Raw genomic sequence first — 26,111 nt, forward strand, 5'->3', positions numbered from 1 at the left:
CTTCAGAGAAGATAATGGGCATTGAAGCAACTAATTATGAAGTTTGCTTTCTTGCTGCAAAATCTATACACTGCACATACCCAAACTTATGGGACACTATGAAAGCAGTGTTAAGAGGGAAATTCATAGCACTAAATGCCCACATAAAGAAGTTGGAGAAATCCCACACTAGTGACTTAACAGCACACCTGAAAGCTCTAGAACAAGAAGAAGCAAAGTCTCCCAGGAAGAATAGACGCCAGGAAATTATCAAAATGAGAGGTGAAATTAAAAAATGAGAAACTAAGAGAATAATACAAAAAATTAATGAAACAAAGAGTTGGTTCTTTGAGAAAATCAACAAGATAGACAAGCCCTTATCCAAACTAACAAAAAGACAGAGAGAGAGAATTCAAATCAACAAAATCAGAAATGAAAAGGGGGACATAACAACAGACTTTGAGGAAATCCAGAGAATTATAAGGTCATATTTCAAAAACATCTACTCCACAATACTGGAAAACATAAAAGAAATGGACATTTTTCTGGATAGGTACCACTTACCTAAGTTAAATCAAGACCAGATAAACTATTTAAATAGTCCAATAACCCCTAAGGAAATAGAAACAGTCATTAAAAGTCTCCCAACCAAAAAAAGCCCAGGTCCAGATGGTTTCAGTGCAGAATTCTACCAGATCTTCAAAGAAGAGTTAATACCAATACTCTCTAAATTGTTCCACATAATAAAAACAGAAGGAACTTTACCAAACTCCTTCTTTGAGGCTACAATTACCCTTATTCCTAAACCAAACAAGGATGCAAAAAAGAAAGAGAACTACAGACTGATCTCCCTCATGAACATTGATGCAAAAATACTCAAAAAAATGCTGGCAAACAGACTCCAAGAACACATCAGAGCAATTATCCACCATGATCAAGTAGGCTTCATCCCAGGGATGCAAGGGTGGTTCAACATACGAAAGTCCATCAATGTAATACACCATGTAAACAAACTCAAACAAAAAACCACATGATCATCTCACTAGATGCAGAAAAGTCATTTGACAAAATCCAACACACCTTCATGATAAAAGTCTTGGAGCGATGAAGAATAAAGGGAACATACCTAAACATAATAAAGGCAATATATAGCAAACCAACAGCCAACATCAAATTAAATGGAGAGAAACTCAAAGCAATTCCACTAAAATCAGGAACAAGGCAAGGCTGTCCACTCTCCCCATACTTATTCAATATAGTACTTGAAGTTCTAGCCAGAGCAATAAGACAACATAAGGAGATTAAGGGGATACAAATTGGAAAGGAAGAAGTCAAGCTTTCCCTATTTGGAGATGACATGATAGTATACTTGAGTGACCCCAAAGATTCCACCCAGGAATTGATAAAGCTTATAAACACCTTCAGCAACATAGCAGGATACAAGATTAACTCAAAAAAAAAAAAAAAACCAGTAGCCCTCCTATATACAATGGACAAAGAAGCTGAGATGGCAATTAGAGATACATCACCCTTTACAATAGCCAAAAATGACATAAAATACCTTGGGATAACACTAACCAAGCAAGTGAAGGACCTATATGACAAGAACTTTAAGTCCCTGAAAAAAGAAATTGAAGAAGATGTCAGAAAATGGAAAGATCTCCCATGCTCATGGATAGGCAGGGTTAACATAGTAAAAATGGCAATCTTACCAAAAGCAATTTACAGATTCAATGCAATCCCCATCAAAATACCAACACAATTCTTCACGGACATGGAGAGAATAATACTCAACTTCATATGGAAAAACAAAAAAAAACCAGGATAGCTAAAAGAAACCTGTACAATAAAACAACTTCTGGAGGCATCACAATCCCTGACTTCAAGCTCTACGATAGAGCTACAGTAATAAAAACAGCTTGGTATTGGCATAAAAACCAACATGTGGACCAATGGAATCGAAGTGAAGACCCTGACATTAACCCACACACCTCTGGACATAGAATTTTAGACAAAGAAGCCAAAAGGGTACAATGGAAAAAAGAAAGCATCTTCAACAAATGGTGCTGGCAGAACTGGATATCAACGTGTAGAAGGCTGCCAGTAGATCCATATCTGTCACCGTGCACAAAACTTAAGTCCAAGTGGATCAAAGACCTCAATATAAATCCAGCTACTCTGAACCTGCTAGAAGAGAAGTTAGGAAATAGTCTCGAATGCATTGGCATAGGAGATCACTTCCTAAATATAACACCAGTAGCGCAGACACTGAGAGAAACAATCAATCAATGGGACCTCTTGAAACTGAGAAGCTTTTGTAGAGGAAACGATATGGTCAACAAGGCAAAGCGAGAGCCTACAGAATGGGAAAAGATCTTCACCAACCCCACATGTGACAGAGGACTGATATCTAGAATATATAAGGAACTCAAGAAATTAGACATCTGTCCAGGTAGCCAGCTCTCTCTGTCATTCTAGATTTTTGGAAGTTGCATACAATGTATTTCTTGTTTATTTAAGTAATAAATCCTTCTGGGGTCCTTGATGTAGTTGAAGACTAGATAATTCTAACTCTAATTTTCCTTGGATAAGATAAAATTACATATGAACCCTTAGACTCACAAATATAGGACAGATTGAATATTTTCTTGAATTTTACCAAATACAAATAGACTAGATATCATAACTGTAATTATTGCTTGATAACTCATTTGCTATTCATAATTTTAATATGTTAAAGTTAAAACCTTCCTTTTGTTTAGACAGAATAGGGGAAATGTCATTCTGTATGCTGTGAATATGTGTTGCTTTGATTGGTTGATAAATAAAGCTTTTTGACCTATAACAAGGCAGCTTAGAGGCAGGCTGGAAAATTAAAAGACATAGACAGGAAGAAGGGAGAGAAGAGATGCCAGTGGGCCACTCAAGGAGCAACATGTAATGGGATGCACTTAAACCCAAAGAACCTGTGGAGACACACAAATTAATAGTTATGTATAAGTTATAAAAAATAACTAGCAAAAAGTTTAAGCTATGACCATGCAGTTATAAATAATATAAGCTTCTGTGTGTTTACTTGGGAGATGAAAGTGGGAGAGATGTGTCCCCACCACCAGCAGGTCAGGACACAGGAAATATTCCAACTACAGCCTTGCTGGCATACACTGTGTAATTCATGTCCCCAAACAAATACCTTTTAAAACAACTTCCAAAGCAGAACTGCTATTAATTATTATCAGTATTTATCACTGGCTTATTTTCAGTGCACTCACTAGCATGCTTTTTTTTTTTTTTTTGGTTTTGAGACAGAATCAGTTATATCCGAATCTGACAAGAAATTCATTATGTAATTGAAAATCACATTGAATCCCTGGTCTTTGGGCTCTCCCTTCTTACTTTTCGTATTACATATGTGTGACACAACATTCCACTTGGCTTCTAGCTTTTCCTTTTATGCATGTATGTACTTGTGTTTATGATGATGTGTATGCAAATGTGAGAGTGTAGGTGTTCTTATGCTAAAGACAGATGATAATATCAGGTGTTGAACCTTGATTTCTACCTTGTTTGAGACAATCTCCTTCTTCTTATACATCCCTGTGTGTGGCAAATTGGCAGGTCCTAAGTTTGTAGGCAATCTCCTGTCGCCACCTCTCATGTCATAGAAGGTATACTAGGTTTAAAAAACAAGCTGCATCACCATGTTTAAATGGCTTTTGAGGATCCAATCCCAGGTATTGTGACATACAAGGCAATTGATTTCCATTGAGCTATCATATGAGCCAAGCTTTCAATCATCTTAAGTGACTTAATTCTCTCATATATTATCCAATTGACTTTATCTCTACACATTCTCTGTAGATCATTAATCACCACCAGGTTTCAATCAAATCTTAGATTCTCTGAATTCATGTATCCTACTTCTCTGGCACTGGCTTATGTCTTACCATCTCTCCTGACTTGATTCAGTTGGTTCTTGAGATAATGGGGAACAATACAAGCCTGCAATGGAGGGTGAGGCATGAAGAGACAGCAAAACTTACCAGGAACATTTAGGACACTCTGACTATTGAAAACACATCAAAGTAATACTAGGAATGTAAATGAAGCATTTGGCTGAATGTGGAAGGCTATGTTCTTGAGCACTCTACCTGTCTATGTTTTGGTGTCTTTGGTCTTAAGAGTCACTATCCACAAGTTGTGGAAACATAGAGGTGAAAGTGTGTGGTAAAAGATATCCCTCAGAAGGGGTTAATAGAGTTCTGCAGACATGATGGTAATAAAAAGTCCCAAGCTGGAAATGCTCAGAATCCTTTGGCTTCCTGTACTGTTGTGATCACATTTTACCAACTCATGCCATTGTCACTGCTACTTGCCAATAGGATGTCTCCTCATGGCATCAGTAGTAAATCTGTGAGGTGATGACTTCACCGATGAACTGGATTTTATCTGCTTACTGTGTTTGTGTTGTAAATTATATCATTGAAATGATGACCAGCCTTCAGCTCAAGGATTGAAGGTGAAGGCATGGAGTCAATAAACTAATCACTTAACTTGAATTTTCTACCTGAGGGTGTAAAACTTTATTTTTGGGGGCCAGAGAGATGACAAAATTTAACTTTCTGGGGCCAACAAAAAGAAGGAAACATGCACAAACATTTATATTTCTCCATCATTTTCTCTATATTTCTCTTAAGACTTATATATCTGAACAAAATCTCTCAGGCAATATAAAACTTACAATGTGGATACATTCTATTTTTCAAGTACATTATTACAATGAAAACACTTAGAAAACATGATTTCCAATTTCCTTCAAAGGATTAAACATCCTACACATTATGGATATAAAACAAATTATCCAAGAACCCACATACATTCATATTCAAGTAACTTGGTATAGATTAACAGAATATAAGCAAGTAAGATATATTTAACAGCCATTCTTTTACTGCAGGCTAAATTTTATGGTTACAAAGGAAGGATCGATGATTTTATTACTTATCTGAAATGGTAACCTTATAAACAATCTTAAAAGAATCACAAACCTAAATTAATACATATGAAAAACAAACAGACTTGTGTCTTTTAAATACTCAGATTGTGTTTTTATTCATCAATAGCTTTTTTTGTATCAGGAAGCAGAGGGCATAAATGGGCATTAATTAATCACTGTCTTTGAATTAATTATCAGGATTTAAGGATTAAGGAATTAATCATTACCTTGGATTGCCAAACCATCCTAACAAGAAATATCCATCCACAAATAGTAACTAGGCTTCTTTGTTCTTGTTTCTTGACCTCAATGAGTCCCTCACTCAACTATGTGCCTTTATAACTTTAGATGGTTTCCCCAGGTTTTTCATCTCAAAGTTATTAACAAAAATATCTTATCCTACCTGTAAGCCACATTGAAAGCTTAGTTTTAGCTATGAAGCACACTGAAGCCCAAGTCACATATCTCAAAATTAAGATTAAAAGAACTTGAGCTATCTTAACTTTTGGGACACAATTGTGTTATTGTACATTTTTTACTCTTTTGGGTGGTCTACCATCCAGCTCCCAAATGTATCACACAAAGTGGCTTATTCTTACTTGTAAATACCTGGGCTTAGTTTGACTTGTTTCTTGCCTGCTTTCCTTAACTTAAATAATCTCATCTCCCTTTTGCCTCTGGGATTTTCCCATTCTCTTATATCTATAAATCTTACTCTTCTTCTTACTTCTTCTGGCACTGGCTGTGTATCTGGTTGGCTGACTCTGATGTCTTTGTATTTCTCTCTCATTCATTGATCTATTTTACTCCCCAAATTCTTCTATATGTCCTCTGCCTGCCAGGGACTTCTGTCCTTTCTCATGCCTCCCTATTGGCTTCAGATCTTTATTAGACTATCAGGTGTTTAGACAGGTACTATAACAAAACTTCCCAAAGTTAAACAAATGCAACATAAAAAAGTAACATACTTTTAAAAATATTCTACAACACAATTGTTTTTCTTAATCATTAATCTAAACCACAATCTATATGGATCCTCAAAAGAAACTAGGTATGTGAAATTTCCTTGTTCTTATTTTCAGTCTTCTGCAGCCCATGCTTTATCATGGGTATGGGAAACACCTATCTTGCATGTGGCTCTATTAGTTTCCCTACTCAACTAAACTATCATAATCAATTACTATATTTATTAAAGAACCCAAATCACCAAAATGCTGTTTAAACCAACACTATTATGTTGTATAAAATCATTGCTCTAAACAGAATAGCTTAGGAGGAAATCATTTTTATAATAATCCACAAATTAAAATACCCAGTAGAATGGGATATTTCCTGGAGATAGTCATAATAAATTAAGGGAAGTGGGGATCTTCCTGCATGCATTCACAGAATGCTAGATATCATAGCAAAATAGCAGTGGCATAAATGTTAAGGTGCAACATTAGCAAAAGTCATTCTAGAGCCAAAGCCTTTGGGGCCTCACCTATCTGAGATTCACCCATTAGAACTTTCCTTCCTGGTGGAGCAACCTCCTGATCTTCAGTTGCCACCTACAGCTCCTCTGACATGGCTACATAAAATATCACATTAAATGCTTTAAATACTGATTTGGTTTTTCTTAGTAAAGTTGTCTGCCATTTGTGGAAAGTGAATAATAACAGGTAGACCTCAATTTTATTCTTTGTAATCAATAATTTCCTTCCCCTTTCATACAGTGCCATATGGATCATGGTTTGAGCACACCCGTAACTGGCTGTCTATGAGAGAAAATGACAACTTTCTGTTACTGAGTTATGAAGACATGAAAAAGGTAACTGTCATTCTTACAGCAATCACAAAATTCCTTAAGCAATTCACCCCATACAGCATCCCACATTGTTTAGTATCCCTATTCCACCTATTCTATCACTGGTAGGATCATAAAGAGTCACTAAATGCGAGCTCATACCCTATTTCCTTTATTAATGTGGTCTGTCATTTACTCTCCAGCCTCCTAGTCCACCCTACTTGACCCTGAAGTAGATTGGGGGAGCTCAAACTTGATCTAGTGGTGTTTCAAATCTGTCTATGCAACAATTTTGATACAGCTGATAACCCAGTGGTAGTGGGGAAGGGGTAAACAGTGTCATACCACTGGTGTGCTGAAATGTATGCCATCTCCCTTTGATGAAAAGAAGAGGGACAAAGGCATTCAATCTTTCAGGAGGAAGGTGTCCTGTGCTCTGAAGTACTGAGGGTTTCTGCATGATGAGCTAGAAGACACTGGAAATTTCAATACTCTTAGAAGAGAATATCTAATATATTTCAACAATAAGTAATGAAATATATCTAAATACTCTGATAATCCATAAACTTATGTTATTTTGCAGACTTCATTTCAACAAAATGTCCCACTGAACATCATAAATATGTTTAAGTAATATGTGCGTTTCACAAATATCTCTTACTTTAAAAATTAAAAAAAAAAACATATCTTGGCAGGATATCACACGATTGTCAACCTTGCACAGAGTGTTAGAGACTGACTCAGAACCTGAGGCCATCCTTGGTTGTCTGGTGTGTTTGAGGCTAACCTTGGGTATAAGAGACCTTGTTTCAAAAGACTACTAATGAAAAAAATTTTGAAGTTCATTTGTCTAATTTATTTTCATGTAATTAAAAAAAATCATCCCTCTAATGATGGGCACATAATAATGAAACCAAGCATATAAGCAAAAAGGTATTATCATTTGATCAGCAACTCAAAAATTTAAGTAGCTTGAAAGTTACATGTGAAACACAACCATCATTTACACATTTATAATCAATGATAAAGATATCAATTCTACTTTTACTGAGCAATACGAATTGTCCTGAGCAAATAGTCTGTCAGAAAAAATACTTGTCCACCATTAGAATTCTTCAAAAAATTAGTTAAGGAGAAGCAGTCTTACAGCCAATGCTAACCTTATTGAAGTAGACTCTGGTGATAACAAAGGCTGCTGATAGTTGTAACTTTTTTGTTGCTTTTATGTTCTCTTATTATATTTTAAAACAATAATTAATTATATATTATTTTGGAGCCTGTCCTGGAACTCAGTTTGTAGCCCAGCCTTGCCTTGAACACAGAAATCTGCCTGCCTCTGTCTCCTGAGTGCTGGGATTAAAGTCAAGCACCACCACACATGGCAATTTAAATATATTTTGATCAGATTCTTTCCCTCACACAATTCTTTCCAAATCATTTCCCCATCCTTACACACCCAACTTCAAATTCCTTGTTATAAAAAATTTCCCCAAATGAAAACAATAGCAAAAAAGAAACACCATGAGACTGGACTAGGCCCTCTGCATAGGCAACACAGTTGATTAGTTTATTCTTCTTAATGGGCCCCCTGAAAGTGGGATCAGGAACCATCCTTGGTGTATAGTAGGCTTTTGAGAGTCCACACATCCTAGCGTGGGACAAATTACACAACCTTGGTGCAGGAGTAGTGTTGTTGGAGAATATCTCTCCATCTCCCGCCACCAAGACCTGCCAGTCCCAGAGCCCACTTATAAAATAAAAAAAAAAAAAACAGACTCTTACATTATTTAAACTGCTTGGCCATTAGCTCAGGCCTATCATTGTCTAGCTCTTACACTTATATTTAATCCATTTCTATTAATCTTTACTTTGCCACTTGGCTCATGGCTTATCTTCTTTGTCTTGGCTGTGGCTACAGTCTCTCCTCTGCCTTCCTGTTTCCTCTTTTCTCCTCTCTGTTAGTCCTGCCTATCCTTCCTGCTTGGCCACTGGCCAATCAGTGTTTATTTATACAGAGTGATATCCCCAGGAGAGCAGGGGCTTGGACCTGGCTCAACTGAGTGTATTAGCCTCTGCTGACTCCTCATCGTAGGTCTTGTGTTGGAGGAGATGGGAATGGAGGTATGGGTTGAGGAGAAGGATATGGACAGAGGAAGGTGGGGAAGAGGATCTCTGGTCAGTATGTAAAATGAATAGAAAATTTCTAATACTAATAAAAAATGGAACAAAAGAAAAACACCAAAGTGTAACTAACTGTGAGCACCCCCCCAACACACACACAAAAATACCCAAAACTATGGAGTCTCTCATATGTTGGTTAATTACTCCTGAACATGAAGACTGGCCTGGAGTGGTTGATAGATACAGGGTCACTGCACTGCAGAAACTTGATTTTCCCTCTCCCAGCAGGTATAAATGACAGTTCAGGTGTTAACCTTAACCCAGTGCCTAGATTTTCATTCATTCATTCACTCATTCATTCATTCATTTTTAGTAAATTTAACAAAATAAAGTACAATATGATGAAACAATACTATCATCTTAGAGTTGGACAAGACAAATCAACAGAACAAAAGTATCACAAGAAATGGCACAAAAATCAGAGATCTCAATGTTTGATCACATGGGAAGCCAAAAAAAATATCATGAAACTAGAAACTATAATTTACAAGTAGAAAGCTGGTGCAGACATGGAGGATAATGCGGCATGCTTCAGAATGTGGCTTCATAGGTGTTTTTCTCATGCTGATGTGGAGGGCCTTGTTTCTTTATGTCCTCCCTCCTCTCTGGCTCTTAGAATCTTAGAGCTCAGGTTAGTTAATTCTTTGCCTTTTCTTTTGGTGACTTTGATATCACTGGCCCCTAAACTCCAGCCTTGCCCTGTTCTGAAGTGTATTTGTTAACTCCACCTAATGTTTTGCTGTAGTCTCTGCATATTTTTCCATCAGTTGCTTTGTGGTGAAGCCTATGTGATGACAATAGTACTTGATATCAATCTATGAGAAAAGCAGTATATCATTTAAAGTTCTTATCAAAAAGTTCCTTCACTTGTTTAGCTAGTGTGATCACAAGGTATTTTATATTATTTGTGGCAATTGTAAAGGGTGATGTTTCTCTGACTTCTTTCTCAGCCCTTTTATCATTTCTGTATAGGAGGGCTACTGATTTTTTTGAGTTGATCTTGTATCCTGCCACTTTACTGAAGGAGTTTATCAGCTGTAGGAGTTCCCTGGTAGAGTTTTTGGGGTCACTCATGTATACTCTCATATCATCTGCAAAGAGTGAAAGTTTGACTTCTTCCTTGCCAATTTGTATCTCTTTGATCTCCTTTTGTTGTCTTATTGCTCTAGCTGGAATTTCTAGTACTGTATTGAATAAATATGGGGAGAGTGGACAGCCTTGTCTTGTTCCTGAATTTAGTGGTATCGCTTTGAGTTTCTCTCCATTTAATTTGATGTTTGCTGTTGGCTTGCTACAAATTGATTTTATTATGTTTAGAAATGTTCCTTGTATTCCTGATCTTTCTTAGACCTTTATCATGAAGGGGTGTTGGATTTTTATTAAAAGGCTTTTTTAGCATCTAAGGAGATGATCATGTGTTTTTTCTTTCAGTTTGTTTATATGGTGTATTACATTGACTGATTTCCATATGTTGAACCATCCTTGCATCCGTGGGATGAATCCTACTTGGTCATGATGGATGATTGTTTTGATGTATTCTTGGATTCAGTTTGCCAATACTCTGTTGAGTATTTTTGCATCAATGTTCATGAGGGAGATTGGTCTGTAGTTCTCTTTCTTTGTTGCATCTTTGTGTGGTTTGGGTATGAGGGTAATTGTAGCCTCATAAAAGAGTTTGGTAGTGTTCCTTCTGTTTCTATTGTGTGGAACACTTTGAAGAGTATTGGTATTAGTTCTTCTTTGAAAGTCTGGTAGAATTCTGCACTGAGACCATCTGGTCCTGGGTTTTTCTAGTTGGGAGACTTTTGATGACTGTTTCTATTTCTTTAGGGGTGATTGGTCTATTTAAATTGTTTATCTGGTCTTGATTTAATTTTGGTATGTGGTATTTATCCACAAAATTGTCCATTTCTTACTGGTTTTCCATTTTTGTCGAGTACAGGTTTTTGAAGTATGATTTGATGATTCTCTGGATTTCCTCATTGTCTGTTGTTATGTCTGCCTTTTCATTTCTGATTTTGTGAATTTGTGTGCTCTCTCTTTGCCTTTTGGTTAATTTGGCTAGGGGTTTTTCTATCTTGTTGATTTTTTCAAAGAACCAACTCTTTGTTTCATTGATTGTTTTGTATTGTTCTCTTGTTTTCTATTTCGTTGATTTCAGCCCTCAATTTGATTATTTCCTGGCATCTATTTCTCCTGGGTGAGTTTGTTTCATTTTGTTCTAGAGCTTTCAGTTGTGCTTTTAACTCATTGATATGGGATTGCTCCATCTTCTTTTTGTGTGCATTTAGAGCTATGAATTTTCCTCTTAGCACTGCTTTCATAGTGTCCCATAAGTTTGGGTATGTTGTACTTTCATTTTCATTGAATTCTAGGAACTCTTTAATTTCTGTCTTTATTTCTTCCTTGACCCATTGATGTTTCAGGTGGGCCTTATTCTGTTTCCATGAGTTTGTGGGTTTTCTATAATTTTTGTTTTGTTGAGGTCTAACTGTAAGGCATGGTGGTCTGATAAGATACAGGAGGTTATTCTGATTTTTTTGTATCTGTTGAAATTTGTTTTGTATCCAATCATGTGGTCAATTTTTGAGAAGGTTCCATGGGGTGCTGAGAAGAAGGTATATTCTTTTGTGTTAGGATGGAATATTCTGTAGATATCTATTAAGTCCATTTGAGTCATAATATCTGTTAGGTCCTTTATTTCTTTGTTAAGTTTCAGTCTGGTAGATCTGTCTTTTGGTAAGAGTGGTGTGTTAAAATCTTCCACTACTAGTGTGTGGGGTTTGATGTGCATTTTAAACTTTAGTAGTGTTTCTTTTATGAATGTGGGTGCTTTTTTATTTAGAGCATAAATGTTTAGAATCGAGACTTCATCTTGGTGGATTTTTCCGGTGATAAATATGTAATGTCCATCCTGATCTCTTTTGGTTGATTTTAGTTTGAAGTCTATTTTATTAAATATTAGTATAGCTACACCAGCTTGTTTCTTAGGTCCATTTGCTTGGAAAGACTTTTCTCAGAGGTAGTGTCTGTCTTTGAAGTTAAGGTGTGTTTCTTGTATGCAGCAGATGGATGGGTCCTGTTTTCTTATCTATTCTGTTAGCCTGTGTCTTTTTATAGGTGAGTTGAGACCATTGATATTGATGGATATTAATGACCAGTGATACTTAATTCCTGTTATTTTTTGTGGTTGTGCTGTGTTGTCCTTCTTTGATTGATTTTTTATGGATGTGTTTAGCTTCTTTGGGTTAGATTTTCCCTTCTAGTGCTTTCTGTAGGGCTGGGTTTGTAGACAGGTATTGATTAAGTCTGGTTTTATCCTGGAATATTTTGTTTACTCCACCTATGGTGATTGAGAGTTTTGCTGGGTATAATAGTCTGGGTTGGCATCCATGGTCTCTTAGTGTCTGCATAAGATTTGTCCGTTATCTTCTAGCTTTCATAGTCTCTATTGAGTAGTCTGGTGTTATTCTGATGGGTTTGCCTTTATATGTTACTTGGTCATTTTCTTTTGTGGCTCTTAATATTTTCTTTGTTCTGTGTGTTTAGTGTTTTGATTATTATGTGGCGAGGGAACTTTTTTTTGAGGATCTTTAATGGAGTTCTTCATTTCCTCTTTAAGGGAAGTTTTTATTTCCTCTTTATGGGAGTTTTTCATTTCCTCTTTAAGGACAGTTTTTATTTCCTCTTTAAGGGAATGTTTTATTTCTTCTTTAAGTGCCTCTATCATCTTCTTAAAGTCATTTTAAGGTTTGATTTCTTCTGTTTTGGTATGTTCTGGCCTTGCAGGTGTAGAATCACTACATTCTGATGTTGCCATATAGGTCTTTATGGTGTTGCCTGTATTTTTGCACTGGTGTCTACTCATCTCTTCCTCTGCTCGGTGCAGGTGGTGTCTGTGTCTGAGAGTGTCTCTCTTGTTCTAATTTTTATGTTGGTTAAGTAGGAGTTCCTGGTTAAATTGGTGCTATTGGTCTGTTTCTTCAGAGGCAGCTGATCTCAGTCAGTGAAGTATATACTTTTGATTCAGGTGATCTGCTTTGGTGGCTGGGCAGCGCCTACTTCTGTGTTCCCAGGTCACATTTTGTTTATTCGTCAACTCCTCAGCTGATCTTGTTTCTTCAGACTTCAAACTGTAGGCATCTGAATCCTCTCCCAGATGGATTTCAACTAAGTGGGGTAGTCTCACCAACACCTCCAAGTTGTTGGGTATTGCAGGATCAGCAGCTGGCACCTGGGTTGTCCTCAGTTGGAGTGATCAGATTCGTTCTGGTTCTGTCCCATGGAGATAGCTTCTTCCCCGGGTGTTGGGGTTAGAGGTGTCCCTGTTCCAAGCTGCGTCTGCTTGTCTCCATAGCCGGGCCTGTCTACCTCTGCGGGCTGCCACTGGGCCTGTATGTCCCTGTCAGTTGCCTCCGGGCCTATCTGCCTTTGTGGGCTACCGCTGGGCCTGTATGTCTCTGCCAAGTGCTGCTGCTGGCCTACCTACCTCTGCTTGTCACTGCTGCTGGGCCCGTCTACCTTTGTGCGCTGCCGCTGGGCCTGTGTGTCTCTGCTGGAGGCCGTGGGGCCTGTGTGTCCCTGTAGGCCACTGTCGCTGGGCCTGTCTACCTCTGCCGGCTTCTGTTGGGCCTGTATGTTTTGCCAGCTGCTGCCTGGTCTTTATGTCCCTGTGGGCTGCAGCTGCTGGACCAGTCTACCTCTGCGGGGCGCCACCCAGCCTGTGTGTCTCTGCCAGCTGCCATGGGGCCTGTATGTCTCTGCTGGCTGCCACCATGGGCCTACCTACCTCTGTTTGTCATTGCTGCCGGGCCCATCTCTAGATTTCTTTTTATAAGCTGACCCGTTTTATTATGTTAAACCTGATGATCAATGAATATGGGAGACATTTCCATGCTTTGAAATCTCCAATTTCTTCCTTCAGAATCATTAGGTTCCTGTCATACCGGTTTTTCACTTGCTTTCTTACAGTTACACCAAGATATTTTATCTTACTTTGGCTATTGTGAAGGATGTTGTTTTCCTGAGTTCTTTCTCACCCCATTTGTCATTTGAATATAGGAGGGCTACTGTTTTTTTTTCAGTTATTTATGAACCCAGCTACTTCACTCAAGATGTTTATCAGTTATCAATCTCCTTGGTACAATTTTTGGTATAGATTATGTATACTGTTGTATCACCTGCAGATAGTACTTTTTTGACTTTCTTTCCAGTTTGTTTACCATTAATCTTAAGTTGTCATATTCTGCTACATGACACTTCAAATACTTTGTTAAATAGATGTGGAAAGAGTGGAAAACCTTGTCACATTCCTCTTTTTGTGGAATTGTTTTGACTTTCTCCCCATTTAATTTGATGATGGCTATTGGTTGCAATATATTGCCTTTAGAATGTATAGATATCTATACATCCCCATATCTCTGATCTCTCCAAAATATTTATCATGAAGGGGTGCTCCTGGTTGTCAAAAGATTTATTTGCATCTAATAGGATGATCCTGTGGTGCTTTTTTTTTAGTTTGTCTATATGATGGATATAATTACAGATTTTCATATGTTGAATCATCCTTGCATCTCTGGGATGAAGCCCACCTAACCAGTTTGGATTATCTTTTTGTTTTCTTGGATTCAGTTTATGAGTCCTTTATTGAGTATTTTATATCTATGTTCACAAGGGAAATTGGTCTGTAATTCTACTTTGTTTTTTCTTTGTGTGGTTCAGATATCAGGGTAACTGTGGTCTCATAAAATAATTTGGCAATATTCCATCTATTTCTATCTTGTGCAATAGTTTGAGGGGTATACTTATTAGCACTTCTTTGAATGTCTGGTTGAATTATGTACTAAAACAATCTAGTCCTGGCTACTATTGGTTGGGAGACTTTTAATGACTGCTTCTATTTCCTTGAGGATTATGCATCTATATAATTTGTTTTGAACTTCATATAACTTCAGTAAGTGATATCTAACACAAAGGTTGTTCACTTCTTTTAGATTTTCTAAGTTTGCAGTGCAAACATTTGTGAAGTATGACCCAACGATTTCCTGAATATCCTAGGTGTCACTTGTTATGTCTCTCTTTTCATTTCTGATTTTGTTAACTTGGATATTCTCTCTCTGCCTTTTAGTAAGTTTGGATAAATGTTTGTCTACCTTGTTGTTTTCCATCATTTCTATATCATATCCCCTTTCTTCCTTTAGAAAGAGATTATGACCAAATTCAATTTGTAACCAACCCTTCTTAAATGAAAACAAACATTTATATCCAATATTTTGGGACTGTAGGTCTAGATTTCTAGACCACTTCCTGCTGTTTGGGGTGTGCTGGTAAACTTTCCGGAACAGGGAGAAAACTGGGATCATTGCAAAGTTTTGCCTTGAATATTTTGTGAGGCTAGATCACCAAAGCTAGCAATATTAAAACTATTTTGGATGTTGGATCACCCTCAACATTTTGTTGGTGTTTTGTCCCCTTGGTCTGAAAATATGTAACCTTTTAAAAGTGTATGTGTATCTCATGTACATACACACACATATACATATATATATATATACATATATATATATACATATATATATATATATATATATATATATACCTTTATTAAAAATATAAACTTTGCATTGTACACAAACTAGCCAAAAATTTTTTTTTTGTTTTGCGTTGGATCAGGTAAAACATACACCATTTTTCTTGTATTTACTTTAGGTTTGTTTTCTCATGTCTGTAGTCAGGAATTTAGTGGATATTTCTTGTTCAAACCTGATTTTCATTGACTCAGGATGAATCCATAGGCTCTTATTTTCTGTGGCAACAAAAGCATATACTCTCCCCCAATTAACATACCTTTTGACTTAAATTTTGAAATCAAGATAATTTTAAATTATATACATTTGTTTAATTTAATAGCTTTCACAGTCAAATGTCTCACAGATGTTATGATCCACACATTAACAAACAATCTAAAGACAACATACAGTATAATATAGAATGTAGACTCTCTGTGTATTTTTATCTGTATATGGCTTAGCATAATTTTTGTTATTCCTATTCTTTTTTAGGGATTTTACTTAATTCATTTTAAAACATTTTCAATCTATAACTGTTTCTATTCTTTCTCTTCCTCTCCCAAGCCTACATGCATTTTTCAAACATGGTGTGACCCACTTAGAGGACTTTATGTCTAAATTTGTCCTTACTGTATATCTCTAACCCTTTCTGTCTTTATGAGCAAAAAAATCTTAATTTGCCACCTACCATGTGGCTGGGAGTTGCCTCTCTGTACCTCATCCTGTGTGAGAATGTGATAACTTGCCATGCTGCAGCTCAAGCTCACTTGTCACAGGCAGGGAATGTGTCTCTGTATAGTGGCCCACATGTGAACCATGGATGATAATGCTGGTTTTGGCTCTGTTTTTGTGTGTCTAGAAGCCTTTTTAAGACCTCTCACACTGTGGGACCCACAGTGGGTGCCATATGTAAATGGATATTTCTCTCCCACGTGCCAGTTCTAAAATTACAACTCAGAGGCTTCTATTATTTACAAAATGCTCAGCCAATAGCTCAAGCTTGTTACTAACTAGATCTTACATTTAAATTAATCTATATTTATTAATCACTGTATTGCCACACGTCATGTGGTTTCATCTGCCTATAACATCTTGCTTCTTCAGTGGCTCACTCCCAATCTGCCCTTCATTTCCTCCTCCATAATATGGTTTTATTGCCTCATCGTATCTTGCTTGGCTATTGGTCAGTCAGCTTTTTCATTAAACCAATCTGGGCATTATTTATACAGTGTACAGGAACATTCCATGGCATGTAGAAAGGGGGTGCCTATGAGTGGTAATAGGAAGGACACCAGGATGGAAGAAAGCAGAGTTTTCCACAAAAACTGCATAGATAATCACCTGGAAATGGGGGCACTGAGAGAGGATAGGTGTCAGCAAAGTTTTCCTATAAAGCTGTGAATAAAACTGATTAATTGGCCTTGAGATAACAGAGGTAGAGGTGAGGATCTATAGATAGCCTACTTGCTTTCCTGGTCAGAGTGACCTGTGGTTTCTTATGGAATGACTTCTTGATTTGTAAGTGAGGGGAAAGCAATGTGTAGGTAGAGGGAACTTTGGAGAATAAGACCTATGTTATACACATTCTATTGGGGAATTTTGAAGAGAGACTATAGGAGATGTTCTGCACAGAGATGAGGATGAAACTAGGAGACTAGACTTCAAGGAAAATGGAGAGGTAAAGCTCTGCATTGAGCCTACTGCTTTCAAGACCACCTTGCCTGTGGGTTCTTGGGAAATGCTTGATGGAGTTGAGGTGTTGGACAAAGCAATGATTTATGGTACAGATGTTTAAGGGTATCACTGAGTTTCACTAGAGATGAAGGTGGCTGATGAAGGTGTTTTGATGCAGAGCTGTGGATAATACTTGTGGATGGGATGCAAAGGAATGGAGATTAAGCCAAAAATATATAGTTAGCTTATTTTTTCCCAAGGAGGGCAGGTTGAAGTAGGGCATCAGGATAATGCTATGAGTTGGAAGAGCAGGATAGGAGGAGAAGCTCTTTGGGATCCACTCTAGATGGGGTTGTGGGATGACATGTATATTTTGCAGCAGAAGTTTGGATCAGACTTCGGACTGCATCTGGAAGAGGAGTGGAAAAGTTGAAAAAAATGTGGTCAGTCTACCTACTTCCCTGGCAGGAGTCAGAAAAACAATTAAGGATAACCAAAAACAGAAAAATTGAATCATTCCAAAAATAATTTGCTCTCTTAATTTTATTTTCCAGGGATATAAAGTTTCCATGTAAGAAGCAAAGCCATCCATCAGATTCCTTGCCTTTTGAAAAATAATTTAATTTTTCATTATAAATTCAATTTTCCCCAGGAAGCTTCATTAATCACCTCTGCTGTATGCTTATTCAGTTTCCCATAATTCTCCATTCCAACCATTCAACACATTCTTTTCAGTTATTGGCATGGTTGTTTAATTTCAATTAAAAGTTAACTGAATCTGTGATAAAATATGTAACACAAGTTTAGAGCTAAAAGAACCTTTATGAGCCCATGTGTAGGGTTGAATTCTAAGCAAAGTTGTCATTATTCCAAAGTTTTGCATTCTTATGTCCAACCCTAGAAGTGATACAGCTGTGGCAGTACACAGTTATAATGCCAGTCCGGGTGTCGGAGGTGAACCGATTGTGGATTTGATTCCCATCTAAATAATAGCATGAAAGCATAATTGAAAACAAAATTAAATATTGGCTGTAACCCTTACTAAAAATTATGAGAACATTTTTATGAAAGTATTTCAAAACTGTCTTATTCCCAGTTACCCATAGGAAAAGTTATCATTTGGCATAAACATGAACCCCCATCCAATTATTTGTGTATATGGCCTTCATTCACCTTGCCTGCCTTCTAGAACTATTTCTGTAATTATCTTTAAACATTACAGGGCAGGTTGGGTATGGTGGTGCAAACCTTTAATGCTAGCACTTAAGAGGAAATGCCTATTTCTCTGTGAGGTCCTCTGGTCTCCATAGCAATTTACATTACACCACATAGGACTCCCCCCTCTATAGGACATTGCACACTCTGTCTCTAGACAAAATATCCCATTGTAGTTAGTAGGTGGGTAGGCATACACCTATGAATATAGCAATACACAGAGGAACACAAAATGATCAGTAGTTTAAGGTCCTCATTCAGTACAATATAAATTTGAGGACAGTCTAAGTTATATGAGACCCATCTAATATCAACTCCCCCATAAAAGATATCCTAGCCTCTTTATTTTAGTCGCCAGAGATCAGTCACATTTCAACCCACTAAATATACAAATGTTGTGTGTGACTATTGTCCTCCATACAAGGTGTGTTTGTTTGCTAAACCCCACTGAATTCTTTCTCATATTGTGGTGCCATTTTCTTCTTCATTTTTTTCCATCGTCCATCTGTAGTTACCTTCTCTGCATCTGTTCTTTCTAAGCTCTCTAATTATTAACCTCATATTGTTTTGTTTCTTCTTGTAGAATACAAGGGGAACCATAGAGAAGATCTGTGACTTCCTAGGAAAGAAATTGGAGCCAGATGAGCTAGATTTGGTCCTCAAGTACAGCTCCTTCCAAGCCATGAAAGAAAACAAAATGTCTAATTATAGTCTTGTCCCAGAAAATGTGGTTACTAATAGTTTGGTCCTCATGAGGAAAGGTGAAGAAACTCTTTAGTTCCAAAATATGTCAGAATCTGTGGTGTGTTTGTTGTTCATAGGAGACTCTAAAAAAACTGGGAATATGTCAGCAGTCACTGCCCATTACTCATAGTTTTTCACAGACCTTCCAGGGGGATCTCTCCATGGTAATGGCATGGACTTCAGAAACTGAAAATATTTATTTTTTTTTTGGGGGGGGTATGATCTTGGGATTTTAGAGTGTTGTGTCCAATATCCCCAATGGAAAATGAGAAAGTAGACATGTTTTTGTGAGTCTTGGTTAGGCTCCCAGTAGCATAGCCCTAAACTCAAAAGAAAATATTTAATGCAAAGAACTAAAGATACACACACACACACACACACACACACACACACATATATATATATATATTATATATATATATATATATATATATATATATATATATTGCATGATAAGCACAAAATACACTTCCCTTCACTGCTGAAAAAGATGTCCAACAGATCAAAACTGCTGATCATCCACAGGCAAAGGGCAGACCTTACAAGGATTTAGAAAATTGTCCTCTGGGATTAACATATGATGGCATTTGTCAAGCAAAATTCTGATTGCTTCATGATCATAGTTACTGGCTTTGTTCTGAATTGTCTCTCTTGGAATAGGAATATCCATCTTCTCTATGTCTGTGCCACCACTTTACACTAGGAGCAAATTGTGGGTGTGGTTTCATATCTGTGTAGTTGAGGAGTGACTTCCAGACTGCACACACCGAATTAGTGAATAATTGGTGAGTTGAGACTCAAGGTTGAAGAAGGAAAGAGTTAAATGTGAGGTATTTGCGGATGACTAAAAAACCTGGGTATAAATGCAGAAGTGGAGAGTTATGGGTTTAAATTTCCTTTTCCATTTTTACATGCTTCAGCCTTAAACTTCAGTCCCTCTCCAACATACAGTGTGAGGATCAGGTCACAAGACTGTAAGATATCAGGAATATACATAGAGATAAGTAAGTTAAAGTCATTAGTGGATTGCCTTTAATTCAGTACTCCTGGTGTCCTCACAGGAGGAAATTAGACTCAGATTTGGGCACACAAAATTCTCATCTCAAGAAAATAGTCATCTATACACTAAGGACTGAGGCCTATGTGAGGATCCACTGCCATTGACCAGTAACCTCAGACTCCTGTGCTCCAGGTTCTGTGGACATAGAGTTCTCTGTACTACAACTGAGAACCTCAAGTAAGAAAAGAAATTGCCCATTCTTGGATTTCCTGTAATGAATCAAAATTGGGTAGAGATAAAAGAGTATGTGTACATAAATGGCTCCAATGAAATGCCAAAAGAAATAAAGTGGATTGCTTACTAGAGAAGAGCTATTGAAAGTGACAATATTTTTTATCTGAGACACAATGGACAGATGCAATAGAATTTGGGACACAATTACATAAGGAAAACTATAATTACCTCTTTTCTAGTTATCTTCTTCTAGAATGAATCTATAATAGGATTTTAGTTTAGTCTCTTCTAAAACATAGTATATTTTCATGCATTATATTCCTTAGGAGGAAATTTATCAGTTATGTCAGAAGAATGGATATGGCCCTATAAGTCATATGTGATTTAATTATCATAGTGATTATATATGACACACATTTTTTGGGTTTGAAGATAACTTTTATTCTGAAAAATTGTTTTTGTTGTACTAACACTCACTATAAGCCATGAAACCACAGGAAACCAGATCAATGAAGGGGAGACAAACTTCATCACATACTTCACCCTGATTCATGACTTCATTATAGAAGTTGCTGAGATGCATATGTTAGGAAACATTTTGGAAAGAATAAGATGAGCAAAGAAAATTTTGATCTTCTTAATTCGTACATTGGACTGATTCCTTTTTTTAATATGGAAGGTATGAGTAGATCAAAGATTAATTCCAAAATTTATTCCATTACTTACCTTTACATTCCTAATCCTTAAATTGTAAATCATGAAAAGTTGTGTTAAATGTTATACTTGCTTTGACCACAGGAATTCTCTCAACTTGTTTTTGTTGTCCTTTAGTTGCTTTTCTCAGGACACCAGATAGATACATTTCCTTGCCTCTAGAGAGATAATATGAAGAGCTACGATTTACCTTGGAGACTCAATTATCTGGCTAGATGGGATTAATTTAGTTTAAAGCTCCAATGAAAAATTTTCCACAAACAATTTTGGTCATTCTGATTCAATATTTAGATACTGCAAAAAATACAGATCAGAGAGATGTCCTGTTTAGTTGACATAACTTTTAAAAAGACATTGTTGTCACAATCAAGACACATGGGAGAAAATGTCTTCTTACAAACTTCTAAGGTTTTCACTCTCATTAATTCACAGTAGGTATTTACAGACAGTGTACTTCAGCCAGTAATCATTTTCTCTGGTGTACAAAAAAGATATTAATCTGAGACACAGAGAGAAAAAGACCCATGGAGAAGCCCATTATCTACAGACCATAAAAGCCTAGAGCGTATGGACAACAACATTTTATGAGACCTACAGCCTCTAAAACCAGGAGGAAGTTCCTTTCCAAGAAGTGTCAAGCCACTATGTATTAGGGTTATACTTCATGTGTGCCACTCCAGAAACATGATCTCTCATCAAGATTGATTCTTTCCATTAGGCAGACATACTGAGTTTTCAGATTCTGGAAGGTCAGCATCTAGTCTGGCTTATGAGAATCAAGATTGCTATGGGATACAATAACACAACTTGTTCCAAAAATGAGTTCCAATAATGAAGCTGAAAAGTAGAAATGGGCATTGATAGATTCTATTATTAATAGATGACACTCTTACAGTCATCACAAGTAATGGTATATTATTTGAATGTGGTATATCAATAATTCCATATCTTATAGTGTATAACACTGGGCATTTAAAGTTAACATATGTGACACAAATATTGTATTTTGGTTAGGAAAACACATGACTACTATTGTTAGGCTTTTTGGTTTCAAAACCGCATACATCACTATAATGCTGGTAAGATCCCAAGGAATAATTTTTCCTCATCAGCAAAATGTCAACAAGGCCACTATCTTCCTTACTCATTCAATAATCTTTTTAATAATTTCATACTGAATATATTTTGTATGTTTGATACACTTTGATTAATGAAGCCTTAGGGAATTTAAGAAATATTTTACTTTTCAAATGTATTAGATGCATATTTCAACCATGTTTACAAAAAGGAAATTCATCAAAGTGACACAGCTGTAAAATAAAATACACGAAGGATGGGGCTGTGGAATTCTATATGGAAAGAAGATAGGAAGAGATGGTTAAAGTCACACAAATAATGATACAAAAGTAAAAGTGACTATGTGGAACACATCAGCACATCATGGTGAAGGAACACATAATACAATGTGAAAAATTGGACTACTTCAGGTCTCTAAGTCCAAACCTAAAGACTTCCTAGAATGTGGTTATGAGAACCAAGATATGGTGGTAAAGACTGTGGATGAAATCATCTTTATCCATCACCAAACTCCATACTAACTGAAAACCGACATCCTGGATTGCTCTCAGCAAGCTGTATCTTGCTGAGAATGATTGAAGGATGTCTAGTGAGAAGGAGAAATAACCTGGACATTAAAAAATGCTGTTAGATTGTTTAGTGGATATGTTGGTATAGGAGATGGTTGACATTATTTACACAGAGGTACAAGTCTGTTTGCATATTTTCAAAGCATAAGAATTGTTCTGCACAGAATAACTGTTAGTTCTCCTGTATTGACTGTGTAGTCCTACTTAAGCAGATGGTAAAATCATGTGAATAAAGGAGTAAGAGCATATGTACAATCAACATTTACTGATCTATGTGTCTGTTTCACATTTTCTAGGCACAACTGGGGACTGGAAGAATCACTTTATAGTCGCCCAAGCTGAAGCCTTTCATAAAGTATTCCAGGAGAAAATGGCTGGTTTCCCTCCAGGGCTGTTTCCATGGAAATAAATCCTTAAAACTTCATAATCTTACTTGAACACTGGTGTTTATTGAATTTTGAATTGTGTAGTTTTTTCTAAAATGTATTAGTAGTAATAGTAGATGTAGTATTAGTGGCCATAGTAGTATAGTAGTGGTGGTTGTTTTATATGTATTTGTGTGTGTGTGTGTGCGAATGCACACGCACATGTGTGTATGTGTGCTTGTACATTTCTGTGCGTAGTACCTTTAGGGATGAGAAGAATGCATTGGTTCCCATGAAGTTGACATTACGTGTGCTGTAAGCTCCTTTCTTTGCATCCTAGGAACTAAATTTGTTTTTTTTGTAAGGGTAGTACAGTTCTCTTAACCTCTGAATCAATTCTCCAGCCCTAAATATTGTAGTCTTGAGTCATGAAATGTTTGTTTGCTAGACATAGCTAATTAAGTACAATGTGCTTCACAGAATTGCAGCTTAAAACAACCCTTGTAATGTCTGACTTGCAAAACACTCTACAGAAATTTGTAGACAATTTTTGGTCTGTGACATTTGGGTGAAAAATAAATAATAAATTGTATTTATAGACATTCAAAGCTAATTTAACCAGTCTATGGTAAAAGATCTTTAAAACTTATGTTTCTGTTCACAATTCTGTACACAATTGTGTATTTGTATTTCAGTTTTTTCCTACTTTTTGGTAATTTTTACTGAGTGTATAAAATAATGGGTTTCAATATAAAAGTGTTTCATACATGCACTCCATTTTCATTTTCTCAGTATTGCTCCTCTACTGCCAAGTGCCATACATTCACTCATGTTAGTACTTTCTCCTCACACACAGCACTTCTCTCCCTGGGGGTCCTATAGACACACTTATATTTAAATATGGATGTTCAGAATGGAGAAAATTAAGTAATATTTTCTTTCTTTTTTATGATTACAGGGAAGTTATTTATTTTAGATATGATGGAGAATATACCTAGGGGCATCTAGAAGAGTCCAGAGCTGACAGCGAATGTAATAGACAGAACATGGCCAGCAGAATAGGCCAGGCCACTAAGTAGGGATCAAGAAAGCAAGACTAAAACAGAATAAGATGAGAGAAAGTGGCCTAGAAGATCAAGAAAGCCAAGAGTGGACATTGTCAAATTGACTGTTTTATATACAAATGAGAGTCTAGGGAATAGAAGTTTAAGACCTGGATATGATCAGGATAGGGACTGGGGTGAGAAGAGCAGAGAGGAGTCAGGATACTGGATACTTGTGTGAACTCGGTAACAGTATTTGCCATGAGAGCATTTGTGGATGGGGGTAAGGCTCAGCAGTTAAAAGCATTCACTGTTCTTGTAGAGAAGCAGGATTCAATTTCTAGTACCTGTATAACAATTCACAATGTCATTGCCTAGACTGTTGGGTCACCAGACCTTTGCAACAAACACATACATACATACATGCAAGAAAATCACTTCTATACATAAAAAAAGGAACTTTAAAAATAGTCAGGACTTGCTCTGACCCTTGCCTGTCACCACTGGGTTGGAAAAAGACACAGCAAAGACCATCACTGAATAATTCAGCTACCACTGAGGCCCAATCTAGGGCTTTGAATTGGGTCACCCCAACATTGGCCCAATGTGTGAGCTGGTGGAGACGGTGAAAAGGCCCGATCCTTCAGAACCTAGTCACAGGATATCCATGACTGTGTGTGATAGTGACATATCCAAGATGTGTCTAGGTGAGGGTACAGTATTGATGCTGTAACAGAATGTGGAGGCCCTGAACCAGAACAACAGCTCATTGCAATGTACATTATCAGTAAGTAAAGCTTTTCAGGCAAAAAGATATACTGCAAGACACTCCCCAGTTCCCTATACCATTATGATGAACAAATAATGGAGATGTTGGGAAAATGGAGTAGTAAAGTGGGACAAGTGGGTTGGAACTGAAGGCATGACATGTTTAACTGGTATGAGAGAATGCTGCTATTGATAGTGGAGCATATCCATGCTCAGAGTATTCGACATGATTTGATTTTTGGTTTGTTTGTTTTACTTTTCATTTTAAAATAAATTTACTTATGTATATTTTTACATTCAAGCCATAGTTTCCCATCCCTTCTCGGCTCACAGGAAGTCCCCCAACCTCTCTCTGGAGGCACCCGCAAACCATTCCTTCTACGTTTCTGTTTAGGAAGGGGCAGGTCTCCCATGAGTATCAACAAATCATGGCCTATGAAGTTGCAGTAAGACTGAGCAATTTGCTATGTATTATAAAAACAGTTGCTATGAACATTGTTGAACAATATCATTGTTGTATAATTGCACATTCTTTGTGTATATGCCCAAGTGTGGCATAGCTTGGTCTTTTTATAGGTTGATTTCCAATGTTCTGAGAGAACTCCACACTGACTCTCAAAGAGAATGTACAATTTTCCACTCCCACCAGCAATGAAACTGTGTTCCCCTTACTCTACCTCCTCTCCAGCATGAGCTGTTTGATATAGATATATAAAAGATAAAAGGGTAGATTGCTGAACCTACTTTTAAAAAGCATCAACTTATTTTAAAATGTTTTACATTGCTATGGATTTTAGTTTATTGATACAAATTTAAAGTTAATTTTTATACTATATATGTATTTTTAGTCTTATTTAAGGTATTATGTTAATCTAACTTATTTAAATTGTAATAAAACAATTAGTCTTCTATGATAGTCTTCAAGGACTTGAAGTTTTTGTCATGCAGGTCTTTAATTGCTTGGTTAGTGTTATGTCAAGAATAAATTACTTCTACTTTAGTAAGTTAGCCTTGAGCAATGGCATATACCATTTTCCAAGTCCAAATTCCTGTTTCCTTTGTATGGTATAATATGAACTCTCTAGCTATATGTTGTTTGATAGGTTTTTTAATTTTTTCCCTATTAGTCTGTTGAGAAACTCCTATAAAAATATTGTAATCATTACATTTTACCTTCTCTCTGTTTTGCTTCTTCCC

The 26,111-nt window shown here is 36.7% G+C and overlaps 1 pseudogene across 1 annotated transcript in view; it reads left to right on the forward strand.

The window, feature by feature from the left end:
• Window positions 1-23,170, forward strand: part of LOC102920934 (sulfotransferase 2A1-like) — a 39,401-nt pseudogene extending 16,231 nt beyond the window's left edge. The window contains exons 4-6 of the transcript XR_013051177.1: window positions 6,691-6,785; window positions 18,984-19,161; window positions 23,035-23,170. The product of XR_013051177.1 is annotated as a sulfotransferase 2A1-like (transcript). The remainder of the gene's footprint in view (window positions 1-6,690; window positions 6,786-18,983; window positions 19,162-23,034) is intronic.
• Window positions 23,171-26,111: the final 2,941 nt, after the last annotated feature.

Source organism: Peromyscus maniculatus, chromosome 1, assembly GCF_049852395.1.
Source record: "Peromyscus maniculatus bairdii isolate BWxNUB_F1_BW_parent chromosome 1, HU_Pman_BW_mat_3.1, whole genome shotgun sequence".
In the NCBI taxonomy this organism is placed as follows: Eukaryota; Metazoa; Chordata; class Mammalia; order Rodentia; family Cricetidae; genus Peromyscus; species Peromyscus maniculatus.